Source organism: Papaver somniferum, unplaced genomic scaffold (genome assembly GCF_003573695.1).
Source record: "Papaver somniferum cultivar HN1 unplaced genomic scaffold, ASM357369v1 unplaced-scaffold_47, whole genome shotgun sequence".
Classification (NCBI taxonomy): domain Eukaryota; kingdom Viridiplantae; phylum Streptophyta; class Magnoliopsida; order Ranunculales; family Papaveraceae; genus Papaver; species Papaver somniferum.
This window is the reverse complement of record NW_020647304.1, coordinates 213,903-220,321: the sequence shown is the minus strand read 5'-3', so window position 1 is coordinate 220,321 and position 6,419 is coordinate 213,903. Positions and strand designations below refer to the sequence as shown.

Here is a 6,419-nt window from a genome sequence, read left to right as displayed (position 1 = left end):
TACTCGTCATGTAGATCATCCTGATATGAAAATAAGGATTGAAATAATTTTACTTTTCTACGAGGACAATCTACATGATGCATAGAACTGTCCACATAAAAATTATGCTTTTAATACTCTTCAAAAAGAAATCAATATCATTATGGATTAAGAAGAATACGGTGCAACATGATAAGTTAAATATTTTTATACTTATGTATATGAAAAGATGATAGCTCAAAATAAGGTTTTTCGATAAGATTTTAGAAGGAAAGGACCAGCCTATGAAGGAGTTAGTTAAAATAAAATCTTAGTTCTGGCATTCCTAAGAGCAACCACAGTCACGACCAAATTTGGGTACTAAACCCAAATTTGGTCCCAGAAAGTATCGCAGTGGTGAGGAGTAAACCCAAATTTGGTCGCCAAATTTAGGGTTTGAGACCAAATGTGGTCGTCGGCCCAGACTAAAAAAGATATAGTGGGACGGAAGTATTAGGAGCGTATGATATCAGGCGTAAGTTTAATCACCGTATACAATCAGGCGAGCATATAATCACCGTATGAGTCAGGCGCATGTATTAACTCCGCCCCCTTCAAACGCGTCAGACGATGTTAATACTTACGCCTGAAATGGGACGGATGTATAAAGGGCGTATGAATGAGGCGCAGTTATAAAAAACGTCTGGGTCGGGCGCATGTATTGTGAGCGTCTGTGTCTAGGCGTATCTTTAATGTACGTCTCTTGTCCATCTACCCTCCGCGTTTCTTCATTAGCTTCTATCAAACACAAATGAAGTTGCATTTCTCACTGAAGCTGGTTGTTCTTATCGAAAGGAAAAAAATCTGAGAAGGGTTCACAATGGTTGGAATAAAAGCCAGCAGTGGTGATGGTTTTGAAAGCTAGATGGATTTTTGGAGTTCAGGCATGAGTAATGATTTAATAAACTTGGGATAATGATGACCTAACAGCATCAACAGTGGATACAGGAGATGCTGATGTTGCTTCCATTGTTCCAATCGGTTGATGGCTGCATACAAAGGAAGAATGGATCCTCAAATTTGCTCGAGTATGGTACTGGCCGTTGATTCGTACAACTGAATGAGAGATAAAGTTCACGGCAACAGAACGAGATGCAGAGTGTTAACTGGTTGCTCGAGCTGTGCTATTGCTGGAAGATGGAGAAATGGAACAGTGGCGTCAGGGGTTGTTGGCCGATGGTGCTGTGACTGATATGGCATTGCTCGTGTTATGCTCGAGTTTGAGAACTTTTGGAAAGAATGATGGGTTGGCTGATATTAAGCTACTGCAATCGTCGGTGTTGGAAAAAGAAGAGACGAAGAAAGATGTTAGACGAATTGGTTTCACGACACAGACGCAGTTTCTATCTGCGTTTGAATGAGACGCCATTTGTAACTCCGTCCCAGCAAACGCAATTACCATCTACGTCCCGTGCACGGCGTGAATAATACCTACGTCCCATTCAAGCGCGCATTATACCTCCGTTTCATTCAGACGCATATTATGAACACGCTCCATCAAGAAACGTGGATATAAGTTGCGTCCCGCATCAAGCGTGGATATAAGTTCCGCTTCACCAAAATTTGGTATTCTCCCACTGGGCTTGAACACACGGAAAACCAAATTTTTTTGGTTTTTAATCTGGCTTTTGGTATTTGGTCCATCTCATGACTGTGGTTGCTCTAAACTACATTCTTCACTTTGCCAATGACCATTCCTGAAAAGTGGTACCCATTTGAAGCCCAGTCAACCATGCGGTATTTGTGGGTATTTGTGGGTTCTTGTCGGAGTGGTTGAATCACCTAGAAAAGTAGACAGTCTTGTCTACTTGCGTCACATGAGCTGATTTGGGAAATGATACCAAACTATAAACAATTTTTCCTTTTCTTTACTGGCAGGCATGATTTGAGTTTCCAATGTGGAAGGTGATAAGTAGTTTGTCTTGTCGAGTATAAAGTTTTAGCCTCTAAATGATAGTTGATGGAAATTTTGAATCTGTGGAGCGGTTTCATGGGGTAGGATTGAAAATGAGCAAGTTCATGTCAGAAAGCAAGCTTAAGAGAGATCTCGCAGAAGGGTCTCCAAGGTTTAAACGCTAAGGTACCTGAATTTGTAGTTTTGGTTTCTAGATTTTGTTATCTAATTCTAAGTTTTGAACATACAGTATCCAGAAGTTAGTGTTATTTTTGGGTATTTGTTGGTTACTACATATAGTGGGAATCAATAAAATTTCATGGAATGTTCTTCATATGTCACTAGGAGAAACCAGGAGAAACCAATCTCCTGTATGTATTTGTGGTTTGGTTTACGGCCCAAAAAATATTTTCCTAACATAATTTTTCTTTTAACAAGGTTTGGATCTTAGTTTTGAATTAAGGACTATGGTTCGTCAACATAAAGAAAAAAACTCACTACATTTTGTGGTCTATGTAGTGTTTTTTTCCTTTTTGGACTGATTTATTGCTTTTTAAGTCTTAGAAAAATGTTGATGCTAGGCCAAGTATCAAATTCATTGTTTGGTGAGTTTCATTGATAAGAATCAGATGCAGAGTATAATTATTCGGTGATGGTGCTTATTCCTCATGTAATTATCCTCGTTAACATTTCAAATGTTTCAGGATTGCATATGATATCTACACATAAAAATTAGTTCCTACCATTCTCTTCTAACAAATTTATTATCATGGAATATGAGGATAATATATCTTTTGAATAACTATAGACACATATAGCCTGTTAGATGCTAGAAACAAAAGATATTAGCAATTAGTATGTTTGGATACGATTTAAGGAGTTGATTTTTTATTCTTAGAAGTAAAAAAGTCAGAAGTTAGTTTGAGTACGTACACAATTTCAAAATGATTTTTAGAAGTAAAATTATTAGCTTTTTGTGAAGCTAAAATATTTTGCTTATGGAGAAGCGCAAGCATTGCTTCTTGTATTCAAGTGGGTTATAATGTTTTTGCTTTACAAAAAATTAACGTTTTTTGCTTTTAAAAGTTATTTTGAAATTGTGTACCCAAACTAATTTTTGACTTTTTTGTTTTGAGAATTCAAAAAAAATTTTCAGAATATGAATTCACACACGCTATTAATATCTGGTCTCACACTTGGACCTGACTTCTTTCTTTTTGTATTTACACATGTCATGTACAGATGAAGATGGGTGCTAATAGACGATAGACCGGTGCTAATAGACGATAGACTGCAAAAAAGAAAAAAGAAACATATATAATTTATTACAGACTTATTTGTATGGCATCCAATTGTAGTGGTAGCCTAGTTTCCTATTGACCTGATTCTGATACTTAAAGTCGAAGTTCAAATATTATTATAACATGGTTTTGCTGGTAAGCATATGTAATTTAATGGTTGGAAAGACTTATGTAATATGTACAGACATATATATATATATATGCAAAGTCACGAACCGACGACTTCAAATATGAAAATCAGTCTCCTGACCAACTAAGCTATTGAAGTAGCTTAGTAGACCAGTAGCCTAACTCTTATATTTGGAATTAGTAGTTAAAGTTGAAGTAAATGTTAAATTTTGGCATTATTCAGCAGAAGAGTAGCACCACTTGGATTATTAATTACAAGGTTATGGAGTAAGGATAAACACCTCCACTTTAGTCTCAAAAATAACTAAAGATAGATCAAAGATAGAGTCTAACATCTGCAGCTGACTCCTCCTTCGTGTGAGTAAGGTGCAATGGTCAGACTTTGAAAAAAGACTAAGTTTAGAAGTTAATTTTCTTGATTGGACTAGGATTTGGCAGATGTTGCTGTCAAAAGAGAATTCGGATAAACGTATATATATATATTAAAAAAGTGGTGCATATCTATAATGTGAACTGCGAATCTACTTTGGAGAAGAAATGGTTAGTTTGGTTTTTTTGTTGGAAACAATACTCCTATTATTATGCAGCCCTCGAATTACATTACCCGTATATTCGTGGATAGCACAACACTTTTTATGCAGTTTATATACACCCGTTAATATGCAACAGACAAGTGGAATTATGTTACCCATATATTGGTGGATAGCACAACTTGAAATCTTAGTTATATTTTTCTACCATGACTATATTCAAGAAAAACAACTAGACACTAATTTAGGTGCGATGATTCTTTTTTAGCCCCTTCAGTTTTATATCCAGGTTATGCCACACACCCTCTTTACTAAACAGGTAGGCATTAGCTGTTAACATGAAGAGTCCATATTTGTAGTTTTCTTTTCATCTAAGCTTTTGTTATTTTGCATCACATGGGTTGTTTTTGGAAATGATGCTCATACTGACTAAACTATTTTTCCTTTTTGTACGTGTTAGACATGATTTGAATTTCCAAGGTATGACAAATTGTTTGTCTTGTTGCATGATATGGGTTATCTTATCTTCTGGTTATCTTTAATTTAAAAAGTTGCTTTCTAAAGTTAATATCACAGTCAAAGTTTGATAGAAATTTTGAATCTGCTGAACAGCTCCTTTGCTGCGAAGTGAAAGTGAGCAAGTTATATGTATCAGAAAATAAGCTTAAGAGATAACTCAGAGAAGGATCTCCGATGCTTCCTTGTTAAACGCTAAGGTACCTGATTTTGCATTTTTGGTTCTCAGATTTTGTTCAATATCTTATTCGAAGTTTTGAACATACGGTATATAGAAGTTAATGTGGTTATAATTTGCTAGTTGCTACAGATGGTAGAAATTAGTAAAATTTTATGGGATGTTTTCTATATGTCCACGGGAGAAGCAAATCTTTTGTATCGGGTTTTGATTTAGGGCCACACGGTATTTTGCCTAAGATATTTTTTCTTCTAATAAGGTTTGGATCTTACTTTTGAAATAAGAATCACTATGGTTCACTTAAAAAAAGAAGAAGTTGTATTTTGTTTCCTATTTATAGTTTTCTTTCTTCATTTCAAACCGATTTACTGCTTTTCAAGTCCTAAAGAGATGTTGCTGCAGTATGCATGCTTAAGTTTCAAATTTATTGTATAGCTCACTAGTCTAATAAAGCAAGCTTCAAAGAAGAGATGCAGAGCATGATTAGTTATCAGCGATAATGTTTAGCTCATTACGTAGATCCTCGTTAAAATTACAGTTTGGAATATAAGCTTTTGTGATAGGACAATTTTGTGAAGGAGAGAATATATATTTGCAAATGAAAATTAGATCCTTCAATTTTCTTGGAACTGATCCATTATCATGGATTAAGAAGAAAATGATAAACTAAGTGTTATTTCTTGAATAACCACTAACACTTAATGTCCGATCTCACTGGCAACTGACATTCACTTTAAAGGACTAGTGCATAAAAATGAGATTAGCCTTTTGTCTGAATGCCTTATGCTGGTGGAGGTCAATACTAAAAGACGATAGCCAATCAGAATAAGTTCAAGGAAAAGCTTTTATGCAACTGAGTTGTAGAACAGAATTTTTAGTTATTTGCAAACTAAAATTTTTTCGTACGGATACTCGGATTACTGATTTCAAATATGGGAGTCAAACATATAGTTATCCTGATATTTTAGATGATTAGGATATTGATTCTCGTACTTGAGGTCAGTAGTTCGAGTCTCTGTGCAGAGGAATAACGTAAATATACATAGTTGTACTAGTTAGCAATTCTCCGGTAGCTTGCCTAGTGACCTCATTCCCATATTCAAAGTCAGTAGTCCAAGTTCTTGCATATGTAATAGTTAAATTACTATATGGCAACATGGTTTTTCATAAGATCGTAAGTGCATTTCATTCATTGGTTTGCAATTCTTGTGTAATATGTACAAAGACTCAAACTATTGACTTCAAATATGAGAGTCAGTCTCCTGGTCAACTAGACTATCGAAGTAGCTGAGTTGGTCAGTAGTTTGAATCTCATATTTGGAGTCAGTAGTTCAAGTTCTTACACGTGTTACGTATACAATAATATAGAATAAATACGACAATGCTACACGGCGTCCCGTTCCGCGTCCTACTCACCGCCCAAGCTGATGTGTGTCCAGATCACGCCATGCACTTGGATTTTCATTTCTCTCTCTCCAAGTTCTTCTATTCTCTCAACTAAAAAACATATGGGCATAGAGTAGGGCGCGGAACAGGATGCAAACATATGGGCATAGAGTAGGACGCGGAACAGGATGCAGAAAAGCATTTCCGGAATAAATATAGACTGCTTCCTAACAATTGTATAAAATAAAATAAATTTGGTAGTTATTCTAAACAAAATCACATCTAGGACTAAAGAATAATTAACTATCATGAAAATTAAATATGATATGATAAACATAAAGAAGTTGACAACCGGGATTTAACATGGTTCTGCGTGTTTTGAGCTACATTCAGGGTTTAGTGCTGTCATTAGTTTTATGTTCTTACAAAATAAATGAAACTTCATTAAAGAACTGGAAAAGCTCATC

At 35.4% G+C, this 6,419-nt stretch overlaps 1 long non-coding RNA gene across 1 annotated transcript; it reads left to right on the top strand.

Annotated features, from left to right (window-relative positions):
- Positions 1-654: 654 nt before the first annotated feature.
- LOC113342747 lies at positions 655-3,447 on the top strand. Its single transcript, XR_003356821.1, has 2 exons — positions 655-2,098; positions 3,155-3,447. It is a non-coding gene; the product is annotated as an uncharacterized LOC113342747 (long non-coding RNA).
- Positions 3,448-6,419: the final 2,972 nt, after the last annotated feature.